Source organism: Protomyctophum bolini, assembly GCF_963924005.1.
Source record: "Protomyctophum bolini genome assembly, chromosome: 11".
NCBI lineage: Eukaryota > Metazoa > Chordata > Actinopteri > Myctophiformes > Myctophidae > Protomyctophum > Protomyctophum bolini.
The window spans coordinates 38,536,545-38,562,846 of NC_137872.1; the positions used below are offsets into that span (position 1 = coordinate 38,536,545).

The following is a 26,302-nucleotide window of genomic DNA, read 5'->3' on the forward strand; positions in this document are numbered from 1 at the left end:
TAACAATAACAGAAAAAGTGCAAGCACAGTACATACAGTCCTGGCTCCACATGGACACAGATGTGCAACACAGACCCACGTTTAGTCTGGCTCTGTTGCCACCACAGCATTTAGTCTGAGTCTGGTCCCTCCGCCATGTGGTGGACTGCAGTAACTATTAAGTACATTTACCTAAGTACGATTTTGAGTATTTTCAACTTTATTGGAGTATTGTCGAATTCGATTTGTATATATATACTCCAGTAGATTTATTTGAAAACTTGAGTTACTAGTTACTTTTTTATTATTATTATTTTTTTACGATTTATTTTATTATTATTAGTACAAAACCTACTGTACACTGAACCACTTCAGCAATATATATATATATACACACATTTCCGCCATCTGAAAAAATAGCCATTGTGAGCCTGTAGATTTTTAAAAGCTGTTTTTATTCATTTGAAAACTTGAAATGAGACATTCTGCATTTGGTACTTTAAGTACCATTTTGTTACCAATACTTTTGTACTTCTACTCGTGCAGATTTTGAATTGCGGCCATTTACTTGTAAGTATTTCTACATGCATTGAAATTACATTTCCCACCACACCATTTAGTGTGTGTCTGTTCCCCTCACCATGTGGACCTTATCCCATTCTGACCTGAGATCAGATTCATACGAGGTTTTCCACTGGACACACACTGGTCTGATCAACCCATTCTGACCCGAGATCAGATTCTATAAAAAAGTCAGTCGTTCTTCGATACTTTCAAAAATAGCAGACCTACAAGCTCGTAGCGCGCCACTCTGTGGCGCGCTATGAGCTTGTAGATCTGCTATTTTTCAATAGCTAAAGCATAACATGATGCTAACACCAAAATGGGTTCCCGTTCAGAATGGGTTATACTCCATCACAGCTGATGACGGCCTGTCATCGGGGGGGTATATAAAAAGAAATCCGATTCCTCTCCTCAATCAGGGCAAGCGTTTTTTCTGTTCTTTTTTGGAAGGATAGATTGATAGATTGATCACTCATGGTATAAATGTGGATGGTTCAAGCCAAGCCAGCGGTTGGCATTCTAAAGCATGCGATTCATCACAGATCAATGCCAAAAGTGCCATAATGGCTCATGCTGCTATGGCCTTGCCTTTTGCCTCTGTACTATAGCTTCTATCTGTTTAACCCATTGTGAACGGGAACCCATTTTGGCGTCGGCATCACGTTATGCTTTAGCTATTGAAAAATATCAGGTCTACAAGCTCATAGCGCGCCACCGAGTGGCGCGCTACGAGCTTGTATAGGTCTGCTATTCTTTGAAAAATCCGAAGAACAAGACATTTTTTTTAAATCTGATCTCGGGTCAGAATGGGTTAATCAGACCAGTGTGTTGTCCAGTGGAAACCTCGTATGGATCTGATCTCAGGGTCAGAATGGGTTAATATGAATCTCCCAAAGGGGACCCCCACATTGACATGCATTTGGCCAGCGGACGCACGCCACATACCGAAAATACCCGCATGTTTGTTGTCGACATAAAATAGAAAGACGTTTAAAGATGTAGCTGATGTATACACGAATGCAGTGCGGTGCCGCGCCCTGCGAGATTGTACTATATCCGCTATTTTTGAACGGTCAATGCTATAACATATCGATAAATGGGTTCAAATGATCGTGATGCTGTATTAACACATTTGGCTGCAGGGGGACCCCTTGGAACGAGGACCGAACCCCACTTTGAGAACCACTGATGTGTAGATATCATCTTAACCTTAATCTGGGTTTCAAGTCAAATCCATTTTGTTGTTGGACTTCTCTATGGGAAAACTGCGTTTTTGAATGATTTATTGAAAATTCTCTGTTGTGACTGTGCGACAACAAAAGACATCAGAGAAAGCTTGACTTGTCTGCTTCCAGGAAGAAAATGAACTGAGTTGATACAATGTTTAGTTTTTGTGTTGGAAGCCATTTAATGTCTGCCGAGTAATTTCACTTGCGTCATGCCGAGCTATACGAGAGTCTGACTCTGAACAGGCTCCCATCATCAGTTTGTTTGTCAAATAATACAATTATATTATTACATTTATCACATTTTTAATAGAAAATCAGTCTCTTACCTCAGCTGTGGCACAGTGACCACACACTCTCTGTTCTGGAGGTAGATACTGTAGCACTTCTTGGGTCGCCCTTTCTCTATGGCCAGACTGTGGTCACTTTGGTCAAGATCGGTCTCTGCTTTTTTTTAAATCTTTGACCGGAAACAGATCTACTCTGCCAGTTTATATCATGTTTTAGGCCAGATAGCAATTAAGTTTGCCTTGAGTTTTGTTTTTGATTAGTCCAATGTTCCAGATATGTGCCCTTTTTATTAGTTTAATAATTTGGTTGACTCTAATTAGTGGTTGTAAAAGCACAATACATCCCAGCACTAAGTTGACTCTTTTGGGGTTTCACCTCCTGGGATTGCAGGCCTGGGATCTCAGGCAGTCTTGCAGGGGGCTTAATTTAAGGTGCAGCCAAAGTTTTAGCGTTATTTTTCTAATGTTAATAATTAATGGGTATAACGGCCCTAATTCTGCCCTCCATGCGTTGGTTGGTGTTTTTCTTTGGCTGTTTAATTATGACCTACAGGATTCTGCATGCAGGGTTTATGTGCCCCATCTAGTGCAGTCCTATAGTGACTGAGTGGACCCCAAACACACACTCTCTCTCTCTCTCTCTCTCTCTCTCTCTCTCTCTCTCTCTCTCACCCTGCCAGCAGCAGTCTCTCTGTCTCTCTCGCTCTCTCTCTCACACCCTGCATCAGCAGTGTTCTCTCTCTCTCTCTCTCTCTCTCTCTCTCTCTCTCTCTCTCTCTCCTCTCTCTCTCTCTCTCTCTCTCTCTCTCTCTCTCTCTCTCTCTCAATTCAATTCAATTCAATTCAATTCAGTTAGCTTTATTGGCATGAATGTATAGTAGCTACAGTATTGCCAAAGCATGAAGTTCAACAAAATAACCGGACAAAATAAAATAAATACAAAATACAACAGAAAACAAGCAAATAGAACATTAATTTCACAATACAATATGAAAATACTGTCAAAATGTACAGTATTAAATGTGTCCGTGGTGTGTCGAGATGGTTTGTGTCAAGGTAATAGTCCTTTTTTTAAGTGTCCCTCATTTTGTGACATGCAGTCACATACTGTGCAGCCAGATGTGCTGCAGATCCCTCTCCCAACAGAATTAGTTGTTTGTCACTGTCATGCAACTCTTTAAACTTTGGGATCAACAACTCAAATTTATTAAAATATGTGGTTCTTATATTATTATATTTATTACAATGAATTAGAAAGTGTGTCTCAGTCTCTACCTCAGTTGAGGTACAATGACCCACAGACTCTCTGTTCTGGAGGTAGGTAGGACTTCTTGTGTCGTCCTCTCTCTCTCTCTCTCTCGGCTGGTGGCAGCCCGCATCAGGGTAGAACATGCCTACTACAGGACAGTGGACCATCTAGAGACTTTTGTGCAACATGAGCTGTGGGAGGGGTGCTGTGTATATGGTGGGGGAGCATATGGGGAACTAATTCTCTCGTTTTAATATTTTTTCTTAAGTTTTAATGAAGCATGTGGAAGGATGTGATCTCTCTCTCTCTCTCTCTCTCTCTCTCTCTCTCTCTCTCTCTAAAGCACAGTTTGTGTTTGGGCCAAAATATTCCTTCCGGAAAAAGGTTGCACATAACATGATTAATTTTATTTCTGGGCCACAGCAAAAATGTCTATAATGGCTGACGCTTTGACAGGAAAAGACTTGCTCACCGTATATAGAAAAATAAGTAAAACTCCTTAGACTGAGACTTAGAAAAATATGTTTTCTTTTATCTTATCATGCTCTGTGCTCATGGTGCTCTTTGCTCATGGTGCAATTAAAAAGCAAACGTTTGGGTCCTCAGACCTTCGTCAGTGCTATGGTTTTTCACAGACAAAGAGCTTACTCTTAAAGAGCTCCAAAACAATACAGCTCAGGTGCTGAGAATTACTAATTGGTGACATCACCTGATTGTGGGCATGGACATTACAGAAAGGATTATACAAAATCACAGTTATATAGGAAACAAGAATATTGCATATATGGCTGACGACGCGGAAGAAGTTTGCCTACCACAAACTGGTGGACATTTTAGAGGCTTTTAGCCTTTTCTGGGCTCAGTGAGACGTGTGGCGCAGGACGGGGAATTGTTATTTATATTTAAGGACGGGAAATGTTATTTATATTTAGTCTTTAAAATATGAGCTAACTGCAATTTTGAAGTGACATATTTTATGTAGAGTTTTACTAAAGGTGCTTTAAAGGTCAAAGGTCTCTCTCTCTCTCTCTGTCACTCTGCGGCAGCAGTGTTGTCTCTCTCTCTCTCTCTGTCACACACACACACACACACCACACACACACAGTCACACACACACACACACCCTCTGTAGCTGAACCAGTGCACTGAAACTGGGACATTTAACTCCTGAGCTGCAGGCTCTTTCAGCTTCCATTCTTCTTGGATTAGACTTGTGTGGCTTGTGTGTCACCAAAGTCCAATCCTTTTTCCTTATTGTCTTCACGCCTATAATATCTCTCCTCTCCTCTCCTCTCCTCTCCTCTCCCTCCTCTCCTCTCCTCTCTCTCCTCTCCTCTCCCCCCACTCCTCTCCTCTCCTCTCCTCCCCTCCACCATGTGAAGGGATTAGCGGTGGAAGTGTTTACCTGCCGTCAACCCCGGCTGTCATCTCTCCCAACATGAGGCTCGGCTCGAGGACAGAAAAAGAAAAGTAGCCCGTGAAGAAGTCTAAAATAAATCACACTTGTGTGAATTAAGTGAGGGCGCCTGGTATAGTGTTTGTTCAACTGCTGTGAACGAAATATTCAAAACAAAACAAAAAGTCAAAGACTTGGCTGCCACATGACGTCACGTCTAGTGCCTTACGCAGACATTAAAAGTTCATAGATTGTGGCTGCCACAATTTTATTAAAGTGTCAAATCAAGACAATGATTGCGACAGTGGTGACGAAAAACTCCCCTTTAGGAAGAAACGTCTCTATACCGACCCGACTCTATAGGGTGGGCGCCTGGGCGGCATCTGCCTATACTCTTTCAGCGCCACCTGGTGGTGGTCACCAGTTTAGGCTTTGAGTGCCATTCTCCCATTATATAACAAAAAAAATAATAATAATTTGTAATTCTATTATGCATGTAATGTGCATGTCATCACATGTGGCATCCGGTCCATGATTGGCAATTAGACGTCTTGACATTTTTGTCTCTTAAAGTAGAGTCAGTGATTTCACTTAATTCAAATATCACTTATTTTTTTGTTTTGTTGTGATATTCCTATACTATAGAGTGTGCTGACCATTCCTCCCTGTCCCCAGTTAACCCCTGGGGGTCAAAAAACCTTAGGTTGACTCTCTATCCTGATTGGACGAAGGCTTAGGTCCCACAGCCAAAACGAACCTAAGGTTTTTTTTGAGTGAAATCACTTACTCTACCTTTAAACTGTTTTAATGACCAAAATACGTGTAAGGGACACCTGGGCCAATGTGGTTAATGGTATCACACACACACACAACAGAGAGCTCTCAGGAGTTCAATGACACCTGCATTATAGGCTGTGAAATAATTATTCTTATTTTGATCAACGTTTGCCTGTTATCTCTCCGGAAGGCGTACCACATCAACGTATCATGGAATTGTGGACAAAAAATATCATCCCACGAACAAAATACTCTTTAATTTTGGGTCTGAGACGAGGCAACATATCATCAAACGGTGGCCCCGTGGCTCAAATGCCGAAGAAACAATGGATATGAGAAAGGTTGAAAACCCACTGCTGTATAGATGCATGTTCTTCTCTGTGTCCTAATCCCGGTGATGTGATGTGACGTGACGCTGGGTAAAGTTATACCGCGGCGGTTCTTTCTTTCTCGCTCCACTTTCACGTGTTTTTCTTTTTTAGGGCCCTCTCTCTCTGTCTTCCCTGCGTTTTATAATTTAAGTCTTATATAATCACATGACATGAGGAGAGTGTTAGTGTTTGGCGAGGGCGCGCGCACGTCTTGATGACAAGCGGAGCGGGGATAGCTTACAGATCGGCGGTTCTGAGTGTTGACAGAAAGTGGCTGTGTCAGGACGGGGGGGGGGGGGGGTGGGGGGGGGGGGGGGGGGGGGGGGGGGGGGGGGGGGGGGGGGGGCGCCGGACGGAAACGGGGGTGCCACACACACTCACACACACACACACACACACACACACAACCACTCTCGCGGTGCCTTGAAGTGGCCCCCGAGGTGCGTTCTTCTCTCTCTGTAAACAGCCTACGTTCTATGCGGGAAGACACTCTTGGCGGCTTTCGTAGCGCTTAAGTTCGAGACCTTTGATGTTCCCCCTGCGTTGTTTATGACAGATGGAGGCCAGAGGTCAGAGGGCTGGCACCGGTCATGTTCTGTTATGAAGAAGGTTGAACTATTATGTGCGTGCGTGCGTGTTTGCGTGCGTGTTTGCGTGACAGATGTAAAGGTGTTTTTTCCTTCTCTTTCAGATTGAAAACCCCAGGTATTTGCGAGAGAAGCCCGTCCCTCTGTCTCCGGTGAGTTTGTGGTCGGAGACGCGACTTAGACGAACCGTGTTAATTGTGACAGCTAATTCTGCTTCAGTTTTAGTCATAATATGTTTGAATACAATTCCATTTAGTTTTAGTCATATTTTAAATATAGTTAGTCTAGTTTTTGTTGACTAAAAAAGTCAACTAAAACTACAGTTGTTTTAGTCAACAGAAGTCTATTCTTGCAGGCTGGTGTCATTATGTTGATTTATGATCAATGATCAATGATTTATTACTGTAACTTTGTGCTGAAATTATAGCAGATCTACAAGTTCGCAAGCGTTGTGAGCTTGTAGATTGGCCATTTTCGAAGTGTGCCGCCCGTAATGCCCGCATAACCAAAAAACAAACTAGCCTCGGAAACCCAGACGTTTTTATTTAAACACAAACTGACTTGTCTTTTAGTTCTACTGGATCTCTTCTCCACTATAGTCCCTCCCTAACATTTTTGTCTAGTTTTATCCGTTGACGAAATATACTCATAGTTTTATTCTTATAGCTTAGCTTATAGCTTGTATTTTATTAACCCATTTTGGGGCGGGAACCCGTGTCGGTGTTAGCATTACGTTTGCTTAGCTATTCAAAAATAGCAGATCTACAAGCTCACAGAGTGGCGTGCTACGAGCTTGTAGGTCTGCTATTTTTGAAAAAAATCTAAGAACGACTGACATAGAAACAGCGTTTTCCATGATGTCATGATTTAGAAGACATTTTGTAGAATCTGATCTCAGGTCAAAAAAGGGGCAGTGGACGGACATTTTCCATCATGGTTTTAGTCGACGAAATTGACACTGCGCGACGTCGACGGCTTCTGAACCACGTTTACGATCGCCTTCTTTCTCTCCCCCCTCCCCCCCTCCATCCCTCCCTCTCTGCTGGTAGATCTTCAAGTCCAGTGTTGGGGGGAAGAACAGCACGTTGTTGGACGAGCCGGTCTCCCTGTCTTCACACAGAGCAGGAGGTAAACAAACATGGCCACTCACTGACTAACCTGTATACGGCTCCTTTTTAAGACGTTCAGCCGAGTGACGCAAGGCGTTCTCACCCGGGGTCAGCGGACATCGTCCGCTCATGAGGGCCCGCGGGACGCGTACGTATAGCGTGAAAAACACAAAAAAAGCTCACCACAATCCAGGTCTTATATAAGGCGCCCGCGGGGGCGTGTGCATGAAACGAGCCAGGGACCGCGCCGTGAAAGTTGCGGAATCGACCCTCACATGTCCAAATAAACTCACGCCTCTCATTGAAAAGGAATCACTGGGCCTGTCAGTCGCTCCCCCGTCTCCCCGAAAGAAGGCCTTAGCCTTAGAAGTGCATGCTCTGAATCCTACAGTGTATGTTTGTGTGTTTTCTTCTGCCTGATTTGGTTGTTTTGGGAATTGATTCCTCCCCACACGCATGTGCGTGTTGTCACTGCTGTTGTATCGACTGTATTGACTCACTCACTTACTGACGCCCCCCGCCGGAGGACGTACAGTAAGCCTACTGTATGGCAATATCGGCAGTGGTTCAGTGGGTAGAGTGGCCGGTATAGAGCGGCTGGAATGGGAGCCATGAGGTTCCCAGTTGGATCCCGCGGGCTCCCCCCCCCCCCCCCAGAGCTATAGTGTTGAAGTGTCCTTGAGGGAGCAAGACACTGCACCTCTAATTGATCCAGATGGTGGTGGTCAGGTTCAGGTTTATTCTCAGTCTTATACGACAATATACACAAGGACATAACGACGACTATATAGTGCAAACAAACAGTATAGTGCAAACAGACAAACAAAATAAAGAGCAATGTACTGTGAAGTGTGTCAGTGCATACATTGCAAGGTCAGCTGTTCAGCAGCCTTACTGCTGGGACACACACACACACACACACACACACACACACACACACACAACTGTTACTGACTCAATTGGTACGTGATAGTCGGAAAAGGGCATGGTGTTGAATGAAGTCGTGGGGCTTTTTTCTTACAGCGATTGGGTCTATAGATGTTGTGGAGAGACTAGGTTGGTTGGTGCCTTGCATGGTTCCATCCGCCATCCGGTGTGTGAATGTGTGAATGAAATGCACAATCTATGTATACAGCACTTTGGATAAAAGCGCGGTATATAAATACTACCATTTACCATTTTTACCTGCATGTACATACAGTACCATCCGGTGCCAGTCTTTATGACAGCATCCCCTTTGCGTACGGCGGTCGTTGTTAAAAAGGACAGAGAGGCAGGTCGGTGCTTTAAGAAAACAAAAAAAAAAAATCGAAGAGAGGAAGAAAAAAAAAGCACTGGGCTTGCCTTGCAGCGATGACAGTTTTTCCTTATGTGGACTTAAGCTGAAAATCACATTCCGAAAGCAGCGCTTTGAAGTACCCGACCATCCACTACCACTCACAGCACACCGACCCCCCCGCCTCGCTGAGTCCCCCCCCACCCCACACACCCCCCTCCACCCCACACTAGTCGTCTTTACTCGCACCGTTAAATATAAAACTGGGCATGACTTGGCTCTAATAGCCGTGGCTTTTCATGTCTCCCCGAGGGAAAGCACTCCACTCAATTAGAGAGAGAGAGAGAGAGAGAGAGAGAGAGAGAGAGAGAGAGAGAGAGCAACACTCATCATATCGGCTTGTTGGCCCGGCCTAACGCTGACTGCTCTGTTTCTGAAAGGAAGAGGGTTCACTCACTCTATCTCTCTCTCTCACTCACACACACACACACACACACACACACACACACACACACACACACACACAAACCTCTAGATGTCTAATCCTCACCCTCCCTACCCCCAACCTTGAATGTTTTTCTGATTGTAAACCTACACAGTAACTTCCCAGATCTTGTATTTTCTTTTTTAGATAGCCCCTCCCATGTCCAGCTTTCAGTGTGCACTGTGCATGTATAAACACAAACAAACTGAACATTGAATGCCATTGATAAAGAACGGCCGTGAGTTTTTACAGTGTTTGCGTAAACACAGACATCGCAGACGAAGGTATAACGACACAAATTGCGATTGGCCCGGAATGAGATGATGTATGATGATGCGTGATGATAATAAGAGCGCCCCTCACTTCACAAGGGTGTGATTTCTTTTCACCATAAAACAACCATTTCTCTTGTGAGGACGTCTATGTCTCATATCTCTCCATACTCGTGGAGACGCACGCACGCACGCACGCACGCGCCGCATTCACATGACTGCGTGTTCAATTGGAGTTCAAACAGACTGCATAGTGACACAATTAGCTCCGACGCTGTGTGCGGACGAGCGGAGATGAAAGGCCCACAGCCTCCAGTGTGAAGTAATGGCATGTAATGGCAGCGAGATTGCTGGCGTGCGAATTGTGTTGTTTGTGTGTGTTGTGTGCGCCTGTGCGTGTGTCCATATCTGTGAGCGCATTTCTTTTTTTTTTTTCCCACGTGACAATTTGACTATGCTTGGCTTTCATGTACCATGCCGTCGCTCTCGGGCACAACCTTCACATCTTCACATTTCTCGATGCTTTTATGTTTTTCTTCATAAATCAATGCCCTACTTTGTCGCACCAAAAGCAGCAAATAAAAATGAGCAGATCTACAAGCTCGCGACGTGTTTCATCGCGATGCGTCGTGAGCTTGCGAATCGGCCTTTTCCGGTCATTTGGAAAAAATAAATAAATAACTGAAAGTTGGCAAAGTGTGTCATGTGGGATTTCAGCAATGTTTATAGCCAATGAAAAGTATTATCTTGTGACTCACCGCGGGGGGGAAGAGGGGGGAGTGTTTGGCCGGGAGGAGTCAGATCAGATGAAGGCTGTGTGTCCTCCCGGTAGGGGCTCCTCACCTCCCCACACACAGGAATGTGTGTGGGGAGCAATGCATTGGCATATGACGACTACATCTATCTATGAATGCACCAAGTCTCTCTGTGAACGAACAGTATATGTACCGAGTAGCCTACCGAGTAGATGCTCGAATCATGTAAAAAGAAAGAAAATAACCATACAGTATTGATTGATTCAATATTGTATTTCACAGTATATGCGGAATGGGTACATTTCAAAAAGTTCAGGTCAATACAAAAACTGCTATAACACTTTTTTTTTTACATAAGGGTCCCATCGTTTATACTAGCGCCTGGACCACTTTAACCAAACTGTTAATGACGTACAAATATACACTTTATATGAAAAAGGAAATCACCATGTATAAATGCACCAAGTCTCTGTAGTACGTACGTGTCCATGTCTGTAATCCACATACCGGTAACTGGAGAACCGTTAGCCCCACCGACTTCAACACACACCCACAGAGCTTATAGGGGACGACTTTGGCCAGTTTCGAATTGCAGTCGTCCGTACAGTAGGTGCTCTTTGAGAGCGGTTTTGAAGGAGTGTAGGGATTCACATTTTCCTAATGGATGTTGGTAGGGTGTTCAACATTTTAGTGGCATATAGGAGCGAATTGAATTTAAACACTTGTTTGAGACGAATCTGAGTTGCACCATAGTAACTCCCTCTTGTGTTGTGGCGGTGGACTTTGTTGACATTAAGGAAGTATTTAGACAGGTACATGGGTATCTTGGTGGTGTATTGGTGTATTGGACCAGACCCATTGCAAGATGCTGTACTCTGTCGTCGACCCTAAGGCCTATCAAAGTGGGCAGGGGTGAGGTGGGGTCTGGTAGTAAGGCCAAGTAGGAGCCAGACCAGTTTGTTTTGGGAAGTCTGAAGCCTACATGTATAGTTCATCTGACCAAGCGATTGGTATAGAACTAGGCTCTCCAGTCGTGCTGAAATGAGCATGACGGCACAGCAGCAATTGGCTTAGGAATGGAACAAAAACAAAGCAATTCAAATATTGAATAACTTTTTCCTCCTGTGTTGTTAATAGCTGAATAGGATGGGGCAGCTCTGCGCTCCTGTATTTTAACATCAGTCATTATGGTAGTACTTGGAGAGCCAGATATTTTCTCTGGTGGTATTTGGTATAAACCCCTGCCTTATACAGGAGTGTGTGTGTGTGTGTGTGTGTGTGTGTGTGTGTGTGTGTGTGTGTGACTGTGTGGGACTGTGTGTGTGCGCGTGCACGCACGCACGTGTCTTTTGAACTCCTGACACTCTAGACGTCCTGCCTCTCCCATGCAGTGACTTGAGTCGTCATCGGCAATTAAAAGGGTGTTAGGTGGATTTTCGGGAACGCCGAGCCCTGGAGCATTATCGAGGCCATGACCACACACACGTGTGCACGGACCTGCTCACACACGCTACATTTTTTTTCTTTTTTCATATAACTACAGTACATGTACAGTGCTATTACAGACACACTTGCTCGCTCGACCTTGTAGATAGGCTATTGTCGCACAACTCCATTGTATGCCGGAAATGTATAGTGCTAATTAGACTAATCATTTTTAGTTTGTGTACATTTGTCGATATAAATAGGTGCTATACAAGAGATTATTCGTTGAATCTGAAAAAAGTAATCTAAACGGTAATGGAGTCACTATCTATATCACTATATCAATCAATATTACAGCCCTATAACCAGAATCATATCATATATTGTCTGGATTAACATTAAAAAATGTGACCAAACTTGACAAGTCATTGTTCATATGAAAGCAGGGAATCATAGCTTCAAATTGACATATTGGTTGTTCAGTTTGACCCACCAGTTTTGTACTTTCAAGCGAAAACAGGCTTGGAAAGGTTCATTTCTGTGGACTCTCAACATTACACCTAGTATTTTTTTCATATTTACGCGTCAATTTCAGCTCCGACATTTATGTCAGACATGCTCTAGTTAGTATGTGAAGAGTCTGCCTGTGCTATATTAACTCTGAACAGTCAGTCTTGCCGACCATGACTGCCTCTGTATCAGAAAGAGCCACACATGGCAAAAGCTCAAATGCGTCACAAGATTCAAGCTTGTGGATTTGCTGTTTTTGCTGATTTTGCGTGGCGCTCTGGTATGTGATCAAGCTTGGACGTTAATTTACGCGTAAAAAAATAAAATAATCACAAAGCCTATAGCAATATGGAGAACGATAAGAGGTTTCTGCCCCCAACAGCGACCATGCCATCTTTAGCAGACATCTGTGTCTCATGCATGCAGCGCGACGCGTCATGTGAACCGGCGTGGAGGAGGTCTCTCAACCCCCAGAGATCCATCCACGCCATCGCGTGGCTGATGTCTCGGGCCACAAGTCCCAGGAAATCACTGTGACATCACTTCCCTCTAATCCCCCCCCCCCCCCCCCCCCAAAAAAAAAAAAACCTAGTGTGAAATTTAGCCCAGGGTCGTCGAGGCGTGATCCGAGCCACATGTCGTTAATCACCACGCCACGCACGCACACTCATTTCATCAGCCAACTGATAAAATGTAAAGTGGTTAAAATTATCGTGATGCTATATTAACACATTTTGTCCAAAAGGACCGCCTGGGGGGGGTCCACGCACGGTACCCCACCACTTAATTAATAAGAACGCTGACTGTAACTTGTTCCTATAAGGAGCGACTCATGACGGCTGAGAAGAGACGTCACCACGAGAAACCGCTGTTGCTCCTTTGACTCACTCGAGTCATGGATGTTCAATCATGTGTGTGTTTTTTTTTTTTTTCCATAGCTTGGGGGTGAGAGAGGCTTTTAGGAGTGTCTCGCAGAAACGCCATATAGTCCCGCTTAACCCATTCTGACCTGAGATCAGATTCATACGAGGTTTCCACTGGACACACACTGGTCTGATGAACCCATTCTGACCCGATTTTTCAAAAATAGCAGACCTACAAGCTCGTAGCGCGCCACTCGGTGGCGCGCTACGAGCTTGTAGATCTGCTATTTTTCAATAGCTAAAGCATAACATGATGCTAACACCAAATTGGGTTCCCGTTCAGAATGGGTTAATCCCTCAACAACACACCCAGACAGTACTCGGTGCTCACACCACCACCACCACCACACGGCAGCGCTAAAGCTAAAGCTACACCCACGCATTGGGGGAATTCAATTAAGTGGCGACTGATGAGTCAGGCGTATCGGGGGAAGAGTTTCGCTCTCTTATAACGTTTCATTTTCGTACCAGGCCCAGGCCTTTTGTGTGCACACACCAGACCGCTATAGTTAGTTTATAATAGTTGAAAAATACTTTTTACATGAACCCCCTCGTTCTTGTATCTTTATTCGTCGTTATTTCTTGTCGTAAAAAGTCATCGATATACAATGATATGTCCTCATGTTCAGTGACAAGACAAAACAAAATGAGATGCACCCCGCCATTGCAAACACACATCCCTGCTTCTCATGACGTGATATTTTGTCCTCATTTTTGGAATCAATATTTCATTTTGTACCTATTTTTCATTTAGCATGTCAATCTCGACCCGTTCCAGACTCGCTCTCGCAAACGATCGCACTGCATCATCAACCAGCTTTTACTTCTGCAAAGTAAAGTGGTAAGACTGCATAGCACATAATTAAGGCTAGGCGCTATAGGCGAGTTCACACGTCCAAGGACATCAACTGGTGCTATAACCACCGTGTCTCTATACTCTCCGGAATAATCCTTATGCTTTCTTGCTATGCTGTCAAGGAAAAGGAGTCCGTGTTGCAGAACTGGTGATTTAATAAACTAAATAATAATTCAAAAAGGACAAACGTGTTCAGCCAGGGTTCTAATTCTGTATCCAATCTCCGTAGTGAACAAACAAAGTAATATCTCTCTTCCTCTCAATAATGCGACCGCTTCCCTGCACACCAGAACAGAAAGTAAACACAAGATATCCCATAATACTCCTCGTCCCAGCCTCAGCCCGCCAACACAGTTAAAGGAACAATCCCCCTGTATATACCTTAGAGTTACAGTGCCAACATCATGGACCTGCGTAAGAAGGGTCCATTTGATTTCTATATGAAATAACGGATAGGGCGACACATCATGTGTTAGAAAGACAATACCGGCCGAGTAGGCACTCGTGGAAGTCCTAATGCTTGATGTTGAATTGGCTTCTATTGCGAGGGAAAAAGATGTGCTCACACGAGTTATCAAATACTGAAGCGAGCATCCGAAAACCGTTCGGAGGTTTCACACATAATGTTAAATGAAGTTACGTTTCCTCATAAAAACCCTCCCTCTAGTGACGTGATTACTGTGGGATATGCTGTCAGACTGATCAGATAATTAGTTTTGTGTGTGTGTGTGTGTGTGTGTGTGTGTGTGTGTGTGTGTGTGTGTGTGTGTGTGTGTGTGTGTGTGTGTGTGTGTGTGTGTGTGTGTGTGTGTGTGTGTGTGTGTGTGTGTGTGTGTGTGTGTGTGTGTGTGTGTGTGTGCACTTCTGCATGTATGCATTTGCGCACATGCACACAGATATCGTCGCTGCCGGGCAGAAACCTCGTATCTCAAAAGTTTCAAATTTTTTGTTATTTTTTTGCATGAATTTGGACACTAATCGCATCATTCATGAGTGAAAATAGCAGACCTACGAGCTCACAATGCATCGCATCACCGAGGCATTGTGTGCTTGTGAAACTGTTAATATATTTTTTAAAGCCAAAAAAACCCCAGATATATATATATTTTTTTTAGTTTTTTTTTATAAACGAGGAACAGTTTTGGACATACATGGTTTTCCAGCCCCAGAGCAGTGGTACAGTACAGTGTGTGTAAGTGCGCTGTCATCAAAGTGACCCTCATCTCTCCTCCCCTCCGCGGGGCTGTGTCTGTTTCCAGTAAGCCTCATGCGGCTCGTTGGGGGAGAGACCCACGTGTGTGAAGTTCCAGGCGGCCCCAGCACACTAATGGCCACAGCTTAACTGTGAGGATCAGTCCCTTTGCTTCCCAGATGGCATAATGATGCGATCTCTTTGGGCGGCTCTCTTCTTCATCTCCTCTGGGACATCGTGCTCTATACTCGCATGAGGCTCTCGGGGTCTGTACTGTAACTCAAAGGAACTCGCTCTTATCTGATGGTTTTACACAGCGCTTTAGAAGGAGGAAGATATAGTAAGACATTGAGCCTTAAAGTTCTGCTTTGGAACGTCGTGGCGTGGCACATGCTGTAAGCTGGCAAACTGCACCAAGAAGACACATGTACACACGCGCACACACAGACACACACACACACACACACACACACACACACACACACACACACACACACACACACACACACACACACACACACGATAATAAGAATAATAATAACGCACTTTACATTCGTTTGAATCTCAAAGTGCTACAGTGAGCAAATACAAAAGGGAACACAGTTTAAAACAAAATGGCATGCTATATGAAAACGCTTTGTTAAAAAAAGGAAAGTCTTATTAAGTCCTCTCTTAAATGAGTCAACCGACTGGTGCTCTCGTCTCGGGTGGGCGGGGAGGGCGTTCCACACCACAGTTTGGGGGCGAGACCGAGCGAGCAGAAGGCCCTGTCGCCCATGGTGCGCAGGTTGGTGTTGACGGGTTTGTGTTTGAGGAGCGGAGGGAGCGAGTGGAGGGTTGGGGGGGGGGGGGGGGGGGGGGGTGACACGCTCCTTGAGGTAGGAGGGAGCGTTGCAGTGGGTGAGCAGGCATACAGGGAGATCTTGTATTCGGTGCGAAATGATACGGGGGAGCCAGTGGAGTGAGCGGAGGATGGGTGTGATGTGCTCGTATTTGCGCACTCTCATCGGGGTCCTAGCAGCGCTGTTTTGTGTGTTATCGAGGGACTGCAGGCACCGAGAGGTCTCTGTATAGGTCTATGGCAGGGGTGGGCAACTTTGACCATAGAGAGGGCCACAATATTTCCACAGTGGGGCCACATATTGCATATTAATGTCGTAGCAAAAATAGCTGATCTACAAGCTCAAAATGCGCCGCACTGCGACGTGTTTTGAGCTTGTAGATCAGCTATTTTTGCTATATTTGAATTGAAATCCTGAATATTTTCTTTTGCTATTTTTAACACATAGACTGCTACAGGTTCTAGCGGACCCTGGCTTACTGGTGCTGAAGGCTTAACATGGGCTTTTTGAACTTTTTGGGGGGCCCACAGCGAGGGGCCTCTTATAGCGAGAATCACAATCGCATAAATAAAAAGAAAGCCCAACTTGTCCACTTCAATTTAAAAAAAAAATTATGATTCTACCATCTTCCATTCTGGAGATATTGACCTTTTTCTAACACCTGCTTTTGCCTGCACGCTGCTTGTGAAAAAAAACAACAGAGATATGGAGGCCTGAAGTTGACAGACATTTCAGTTCAGTTTTTTTAGTTCAAAAGACCGATATAAAATTGAGCACAAATAATATCCTATACAAACCATATACCGAATGAAAGCCCTGAATGTCTACTTTTAGGAGGAAAACAGTACACATTGTACACATATACAGTTTGTCACTAATTGGCTATTGAATGCAGCTTGCGCCCACCAGAGAACTTTAGAGAAGGCATGGACCCGAAGAACTATTATTCACAAAATAAGGCCTATAGCGACATGTACATACTATATACCGTATGAAACAGTAGACTCTCTGCTTTCATAAGAAAAATACCACCCAGAAAAATCACACCCCTGTGAAGTGAGCAGTGCAATTGCACTGCTCACTTCACAGGGGTGTGATTTTTATTATTATTACAGTATTAGTATTTTTCTTATGAAAGCAGAGAGTCGACTGTTTCATACGGTATATAGTATGTACATGTCGCTATAGGCCTTATTTTGTGAATAATAGTTATTCAGGCCCATGCCATCTCTAAAGTTCTCTGAAAAAGATAATTTTAGAGAGCATGGACCTAACAACTAAATATTCACAAAATAAGGCCTATAGCGACATGTACATACTATATACCGTATGAAACAGAATACTCTCTGCTTTCATAAGAAAAATACTAATACTGTAATAATAATAGAAATCACACCCCAGTGAAGTGAGCAGTGCAATGTTGCACTGCTCACTTCACAACATTGCACTGCTCACTTCACAGGGGTGTGATTTTTATTATTACGAGTAAGACGCGCGAACGCGGAAGGCGAACGCAGATCGTAAATTGCAATAACAATTAGAATAAATTACAGACATGATCTGCAGGGTGTCATAGTTAGTGCTTGGACCACGCCAGCTCCATATATGGTCACAAAAGACGCCATCACACTCATGTCACCATGACTCAGCCATAACCATATAAGGAGTCCCCAAAGCAGGACCACGCCATCACACTCATGTCACCATGACTCACAAATCACTCAGCTCCATATATGGGCACAAAAGGGCCAGGTCCACATATACAGTAAGCGGGACAGACAGACACACACACACACACACACACACACACACAGACAGACAGACAGACAGACGTGATCTGCTAGGTCTCATAGTAAGTGCTCATTGCATTCGCAATTACAGTATTCGTTTTTTTCTTATGAAAGCAGAGAGTCTTGATGCACATTATCTGATCATAAAACGGACTTGGAAACTTTCTTCAATCGTAGCCCCATATGTGCCCTCTCCCTACGCTCATTGAACTCATTCTGTGATTCGAGCTACAAACAATCGCAGTAACGGGGGGGGGGGGGGGGCAACTAGGCTTTGAGGAAATGATCTTGCATAATCAACATTATTGTCGATTGTCGTGTGCCGCTCCAAACATGTCCAGACATACCACTAACCTCATCGATCCAGTCTCGCGTATCTATAAGGTGAGACGCGAGACTGGATCGGATTGTGTCTGGACATGTTTGGGAAAAAAAACAAGAAAAACAACGAGATGGATGCGGCAGCAGCAGCAGCAGCACGTCAACGTATTTGGAAGAAAAAAAACGAGAAAGCACCACCTGTCGTTGCAAGACAAACACCCGTATGTTGCTGATAGACAGATAATAATCGATCCGATTTTGTCCTGCCGTTCATTTTATCACATTAGGTGCATGGCAGGCTGCTCGACGGTGAGTTTATAATAGCCTGTTGTAACGAGAAAGGGGGGTGGATTGGATGGTTGGATGCAAGCAGCGCAGCAGCGCAGCAGCAGCAGCAGTACGGCTTGCGATCAGCGACCAACGTATCATGGCGGGCCCTCGATAATGATGTGCAATCTGTCCATGACTAACTCCACATGTGTCTGGCAAACGTTACGTTATGAAATCAAATGCCGATCGTTGCAGGTTTATATACGGGCAGAGAGCAAATCGCGTTGTATCTTGTTCCGAGAATGAGAGCGCAAGCCTTGCAGTTGAAAGCAGTGGGGACTCGGGAGTGGGGGGGGAACTGCCAATGCGATCCAAGAGGAAGAGACCCCCCCCCCCCACCATTCTCCCTCGGGAGAAACCATGTAGAAACAGGAGGGGAGGGGGAATCGAGTGTATTCACACAAACAAGAGCATTGTCCCATCCATTTTAGATCCCCTGACATCTGCGTTGGTCTATGCCGGACGGCCGTATCCATTACGTCGTACGTCCTCGCATAGACCAACCAATAGGCGGTGCCAGACGCTTCTCAGACCAACACCTCTTTTCAGCAGGGGGGGGTTTTAACTCTTTTTAGAGCCGATCGGTGTTACATTATGAGTTGTCCGGGCGCAAATATAGTTGAACTATAGAAATCAATAAAAAAACGTTTTTTGGACCATAAAACGTATAAAAACGTTATGCGCTTCTTGCGCTTGGCTATAATAAAACGTTTAAAAACGCTTTCAGCATTCTATGAGTTAAATTGGAATCCTGAAGTAAAAGTTTGATTTGGATTTATTAGTCATAGTTATGTTATAACTTTATGAATTAAATACAAATACATTGGACATAAAAAAAGAGAAGACAATAACATTGCAATACTATAGTAATTAACTGAAATCAATAAGTTGTCAATGTTCGGATATTAACCTGAGGGCCGCATTACGTGATGGTGGGGGTGGCATGTGTTCCCCCGAGCCGCCAGTTGCCCAGATATGGCATAGACACCAATCTGCCTACTGGCAAAATGTGGAACTGCAGCACTTTAATGGAGGTGGACGGACGTTCATGACGTCATGTGCGTCAGCCCGGACCTAAAAGTTGAGGTCCGGAGGCTAGGCTAGGCTAAACTGTTATCAAGTGGGATTGTGGATCGGCTGTTTTGTCAGTAATAAAACCTTTAAAATGACATATTGGACATGAGGCAGACTTGCAGGTGAAGATACGTTTTAATTAAGTTCCAGGCCTGGACAACATAGTGAGTAATAAAGAAAATAAAGAACTCAAAACAACTCAAACAACTTAACTGTGAACAGAGTGGTTGACTGGTGTCAACCTCTCCCCATGGCAGCACACTCTACTGAGCCATTTCCCCTCTATATAGACTCCTGACTCCACCCCTGGCTAAGCAGTCAGCGAATCACAAGACATTTAACAACACAAGCAATCAGAGCTCTCTTCAGGCCATCAAGGCAGCTTCCCAACTACAGCATCTGCATAGATAAACACAAGTATATTAATTCACATGTCAGAGCAGAATGTGCACCTTCTGTGGGACTGAGAATCAACCTGTTACACATACCATACAGAAACAGTATAATGAACATGTATTGTAGAACAGCATATATTAGTCTGACAGAGGCTGCTCTGTCACATAAACTTCCGCTCGCTCGAGCCATTGAGTTATAATTATACTTCCGGCAGTCTTCCGGGTGCTTCAAAACGCCACTGAGAAACTTCTATTGAAATGAATAGCCTTTTCCCTGAGTGACGGACACAGATAGACTACTGTATGTCTGGCTGACGCAACACACCGGCTTCACGGATTGGCCAGAGGCGTCACATGACGTTTGTACCACTATAGATATATGTAGAGATAGCGTGTGGTTGACAGAACTGCATTCTGGGACAGAGACGGAGAGACAGAACTACATTGTGGGACAGAGAAGCAAGAACAACCTGACGTTAGAATGATCGGCTGAACCGTCCGTCTGAAAGGAGGAGCAGAGAGATGTCGCCATGCAGCTGTGGTGCTGCAGGACAAGCTGTACTGCTTTGGAGGAGACAGTGATCCCATTGATGTTCACGTCTTCAACACAGTGTCTTTATGCTGGAGGAAGCTGACCCCAGGAAGAGGAGGAGGACGCCCCCTAGAGGTTCCATCCAGGCGCTCTGGCCACACAGCTGTGCTGGTTGAAGATATAGTCTACATCTGGGGAGGGATTCCTTACTGCAATGTGCTTTATGCATTTGGTGTTGACGCCTACAGATGGTTCAAACCCAGGGTTTCTGGCATTGTTCCAGAGGAGAGGTACAACCACTCAGCCTGTGTGTTGGAGAAGGTCATGTTTATACATGGAGGATTCACCAAGCTGACTGGAAGGACTACTGACATGTACAAGTTGGACACCAGCACAATGGTCTGGACTTTAATTAACACCAGAGGAACTCAACCTACTGCTACATACCTTCACTATGCCACCATCATCGGGACAAAGATGTTTGTATTTGGGGACTATGCATGGGACCAGTACGACCTCTTCAGAGTGTTTGACACAGAGACCAACCTCTGGCTGAGAACACCATCTCCAGAGCCTCATCCAGAAGCACGCTGCTATCATTCAGCATTTACCTACAATGGAGAGCTGTACATATTTGGTGGCTGGGACAATAATGATGTGTGGAAATTCAGTCCAGAGACCTTCTCTTGGAAGAAGCCCTGGGTTGAGCCCAAGGGAAAGGTCCGGGTCCGAGATGTGACATATGCTGCTGCATGCATGGTGGGAGATCGTACCTTCCTCTTTGGAGGAAACACCAACCCTGATGACCTGTATGTCTTAGACTTCAATCCTAGCCTCAAGACATTATGTAAGCTAGCAGTTATTCAGTACGGTCTGGAGCAGTCGGAGCTCACACACGACATCAGGTGGGAACTGGCAGCCATGACAACCAACAATACAACCCGACGACGCCGACATGATAAAAGCATGCCTACGATAAAGGAGGAAATATAAATACTAAAAATCACACCCGTGTGAAGTGAGGGGCGCTAATATATTAAAGTCTAACTCAGTCATGTTGATTAGGTGATGTAAAACAAACGGTGCCAACACAAACATTAAACGCCATTAACAAGAAAGTGACAATATGACGTAAACGACACATTATGGCGTAAATGTTCCCTTCATTGTCAATGCGTTTACTAAACAAACTTTGAACGGAAGGCCTTTTCGTGTCGAACTGTTGTTTGACACACACAGGTGTGATTTTCTTTTTTTTTTGAGGGGCACCGGCCCCTCCTATGCCATGCAGCTTTGTGTGTTTGTGTGTCTGTGGGCGGCTGTGGCTCAGCAGGTAGAGCAGGTCGTCCAATGATCCGTGGGTCGGCGGTTCGAATCCCGGCTCCTCCTGTCTACATGGAAGTGTCCTTGGGCAAGACACTGAACCCTACATTGCCTCCAATGGATTGTTCGGTGTGAGCTCGCCACCATTGGTGTGTGAATGTGGGAAGTGAGGACGCTGGCGTCGACTGTTCGCCGCTTCACCTCCCAATGTATGAATGAATGAACCATTGTAAAGCACTTTGAGCACTGAGCTATAAAAATGCAATTCATTATTATTATTATTATTATTTTCACAGTGATGATTTGATTGGTTGAGCACGGAATGTCACATCACATTCATTCCGCTCTTAAAATCACACATCACATCATGATGAGTGTGATCTTTCTTTCTCAGTTATGGAAGGTAAAAAGGAATAAAGTGTCCTTTAGTTACAGTCAGTGTGTCACCGTATCAAGATAATAGTCCTGTCCAGTACCAAGAGATAAAAAGTGTCCATGTTTATCCTGATTTATTTTTTGTTTTCCATTTTTTAATTGGAATCCTGAAGTTACTTTTTTTTTTCCTTTTTCAAATGCATTTAGTTATAGTTATGTTAACTTTATGAATGAAATACAAATACATTGGACATAAAGAAAACTAGACAATAACCTTTTAATACTATAGTAATTAGCTGAAATCAATAATATATCAATGTTCGGATATTAACCTGAGGGCCGCATTACATGCTGGTGAGGGCCGCATGTGGCCCCCGGGGCCCCCAGTTGCCCATGTATGGTCTATGGTTTGCCTCCTGCCCTATAGGGTCCTCCTACTGTACGTCTCACCAGACTGTTGTTCTGTGCGGCGTGCATGCGTCCATCCTTGTCCACATTTGGCCTTATACTCTGGCGTATACAGTATTCGAGTCAAGGGAGCCTTCCCTGCGTCTGTGCCACAGTGTCGTATAGTTGTTGTCTTGGATCTTGTCCTATATATATATATCGAGTCTCTCTTCCTCCCGTCCTTTCGGGAGACTCTGCAGGGGAATTATTGCTCCATCTGTGAGATCTGTATTATAGCTTGCTTGGTGCCCTCGTGCGAGTGCTGCAACATGGGGTTCCTGTATGCAGGCCCCCTGTTAGTGTTACCCTGCCAGTCTTTCCTGGAGGACAGCTGTCTCTTCAGCGCCACCGACCTCCGTTGCCGTCCAGGCTTTCCTGGAAGTCACTGGTTGCCCAGGGAGTTCTAACTAAGTTCTCTGTGTATATACTTTTTTTTCGCATTTTCAGGGGAGAATACATAAAAGTATAACGTGTTGGTCCGAGCACACACACACACACACACACACACACACACACACACACACACACACACACACACACACACACACACACACACACACACACACACATTAAGTATACTGTACACAGCTGTTGCTTAGTACATAACGGGTCCTGTATACTGTACACATGGACTGTCCTCCCACCGTGTGTATACAGAGGAGGAACCATTGTCTCCCAACCCTCGTTCCGGTTGAGAAGAAAGCAACTCACACAGACGCGTCCTTGCTTCGCAGAGTTCTCTGTACACTGCACAGATGGTAACGGAAACCGTATCCGTCTTCCCGCCCCCCATCTCTCTCACTCACTCACTCGCTCGCTCGCTCTCTCACTCACTCACTCTCTCACTCACTCACTCACTCACTCACTCACTCTCTCACTCTCTCACTCACTCACTCACTCACTCGCGCGCACATCCTCTCAACAACACTCTATGCTCTCAGATGTGAAGTGTCATGAAAAACAACCAGAAACATGGCATCTTAACCCATTCTGAACGGCAACCCATTTTGGTGTTAGCATCATGTCATGCTTTAGCTATTGAAAAACAGCAGATCTACATGCTCGTAGCGCGCCACCGAGTGGCGCGCTACGAGCTTGTAGGTCTGCTATTTTTGAAAAATCGAAGAACGACAGACATTTATAGAATCTGATCTCAGGTCAGAATGGGTTAATCAGACCAGTGTCTGTGTCCAGTGGAAACCTCGTATGAATCTGATCTCAGGTCAGAATGGGTTAACAGCTCACACTATATATCTCACCACCAGCACCGTGAAGCAGAGGAGGAGGAGGGGGGGTCCATGGGCATGCAGAAAGCCACCCACCCAGCAGCATAATAGCAGCACCGGGCTGAGTGAAGGCATCTCTCCCAAAGCCTTTATAGGTTTCAGCGTGCCTCCCTCCATCCCTCCCTCCCTCCCTCTCTTCCTTCCTCCGCTGACACCTTTTTTAAACAACTTCCAAACGCCCCTGATCTAGTTTGACAAACTTTCTCCAAAGAGCATTTGAAGAGGTGATGAGAAGGTGACACCACACACACACACACACACACATGTGTTTTTTTTTGCGCTGATGGAATTTGCGCTCAACGTTCTCCTCCGCGCTTCAATCACCCCCATCTCTCTCTCTCTCTCTCTCTGATCTCCTACATTTCTCTCTCTTTCTCTCACACATGTCAGCCTTTCTTCTCCTGACAGCTCCGCTGTGGTCCCGTGGATTGCACAAGAAACGGTGGTAAATCAGACAACATGAGAGGCAGGCCCAGAAACAGACGGGGATAGGCTTCAAGTTCACAGCTTTTTTTATTTTATTTTTTTAAGGGGAGGGATATAATATATGCATGAAAGTGCATACTTGAAGTGCGATGATGAGGAGGAGATGCATCTCCGTCAGGCATATTATTTCTTTATTTCATTAAGGCCGTTTAATGTCTCAGTATACCAGCACGCATTGGTGTAGTTCTGATCTGTCGTATAACGTGGCGCTCGGGAGGAAATACGCGAGCCGCTGCCTGGGACGAGCCGTCGTTGGCATCTTAGCCGAAAATGAGCTCTTGTTTTAAGATGTCACAAGAGTCACAAGAGTCCCACTGCCGTTTCAGTCTGATTTATAAAGTACAAGTATATGTTTTCCCAACAGAGGGGAAAGTCTAATGACAATAACGTTGGCTTCCATATAGCCATATACACTCTCTGTTTATATATTAGCCTCTGCATTTTTACCATTCCTAACTATTAGGATCAGTGGGGCAAGTGACTTTAATACTGCAGGCCAGTGTCCGGGGAGCAGTTAAGGGGTTAAGTGTCTTGCTCAGGGTCACTTAGACCGAGGAAGAACCAGGTTTCTATGGCAGCCTCTCTCTGCCCATTCAGCTATGGGACGCTGTCCCTCTCTCTGCCCCTTCAGCTATGGGACGCTGTCGCACTCTCTGCCCATTCAGCTATGGGACGCTGTCGCACTATCTGCCCATTCAGCTATGGGACGCTGTCACACTATCTGCCCATTCAGCTATGGGACGCTGTCCCTCTCTGCCCATTCAGCTATGGGACGCTGTCGCACTATCTGCCCATTCAGCTATGGGACGCTGTCGCACTATCTGCCCATTCAGCTATGGGACGCTGTCCCTCTCTGCCCCTTCAGCTATGGGACGCTGTCACACTCTCTGCCCCTTCAGCTATGGGACACCGTCGCACTCTCTGCCCATTCAGCTATGGGACGCTGTCACACTATCTGCCCATTCAGCTATGGGACGCTGTCCCTCTCTGCCCATTCAGCTATGGGACGCTGTCGCACTATCTGCCCATTCAGCTATGGGACGCTGTCGCACTATCTGCCCATTCAGCTATGGGACGCTGTCCCTCTCTGCCCCTTCAGCTATGGGACGCTGTCACACTCTCTGCCCCTTCAGCTATGGGACGCCGTCGCACTCTCTGCCCATTCAGCTATGGGACGCTGTCCCTCTCTCTGCACATTCAGCTATGGGGACGCTGTCACACTCTGCCCCTTCAGCTAGGGTGACCAGATGTCCCGCTTTGTGCGGGATTGTCCCGCATTTCAACGACTTTTCATGCGTCTCGGCCCGCAAATTGAGACGTTGTCCCGCATTCTGATTGACAGGCTCCAGTTTTCAAATGTGCGCTTTATCTGTGGGTCTGTCACCGTCTGTGGGAGAACAGAGCTGCGGAGGCTGTCATGACAGGGCCAGGGGGGGCGGGCCATGACTGTGTGTGTGTGCGTGTATACGTATAGGTAGGATTGGCTGTCAATCAAACAGCCGGGCAGGGAGGGGGAATGGCCGCGTTCAGAAATACCACACCGGAGCACACTCGCCTATTAGTTTGCATTGCACCGTGGGCTCAGTGCGCTATTTCCGAACGCGCCCCAAATCAATGCGGCGCGGATACTAGTTTAGTGAACAGTGTTCACTGAACACCCACCAAAACAAAACAACGCACGAGACACGGTACAACGAGGAGAAAGGGGAAGAAAATGAAGTGCAGTTACAACAAGCACAGGGGAACTATTTATCCGTGGGTGAAGAAGCCATGCAGACAGTGCAAGGCATATTGAAAGAGTCTTCTGTGAGTCTGTGACATTTGTAATCAGAGTCGTTTCTCAGTGACACACGGAGGAGG

General features: G+C 45.3%; 1 long non-coding RNA gene across 1 annotated transcript in view; it reads left to right on the plus strand.

The window, feature by feature from the left end:
• The window catches only part of LOC308324214, an 11,093-nt gene extending 3,530 nt beyond the window's left edge, over positions 1–7,563 (plus strand). Inside the window, exons 2-3 of the long non-coding RNA XR_013964899.1 lie at positions 6,544–6,591; positions 7,489–7,563. This is a non-coding gene — a long non-coding RNA (uncharacterized lncRNA). The remainder of the gene's footprint in view (positions 1–6,543; positions 6,592–7,488) is intronic.
• Positions 7,564–26,302: the final 18,739 nt, after the last annotated feature.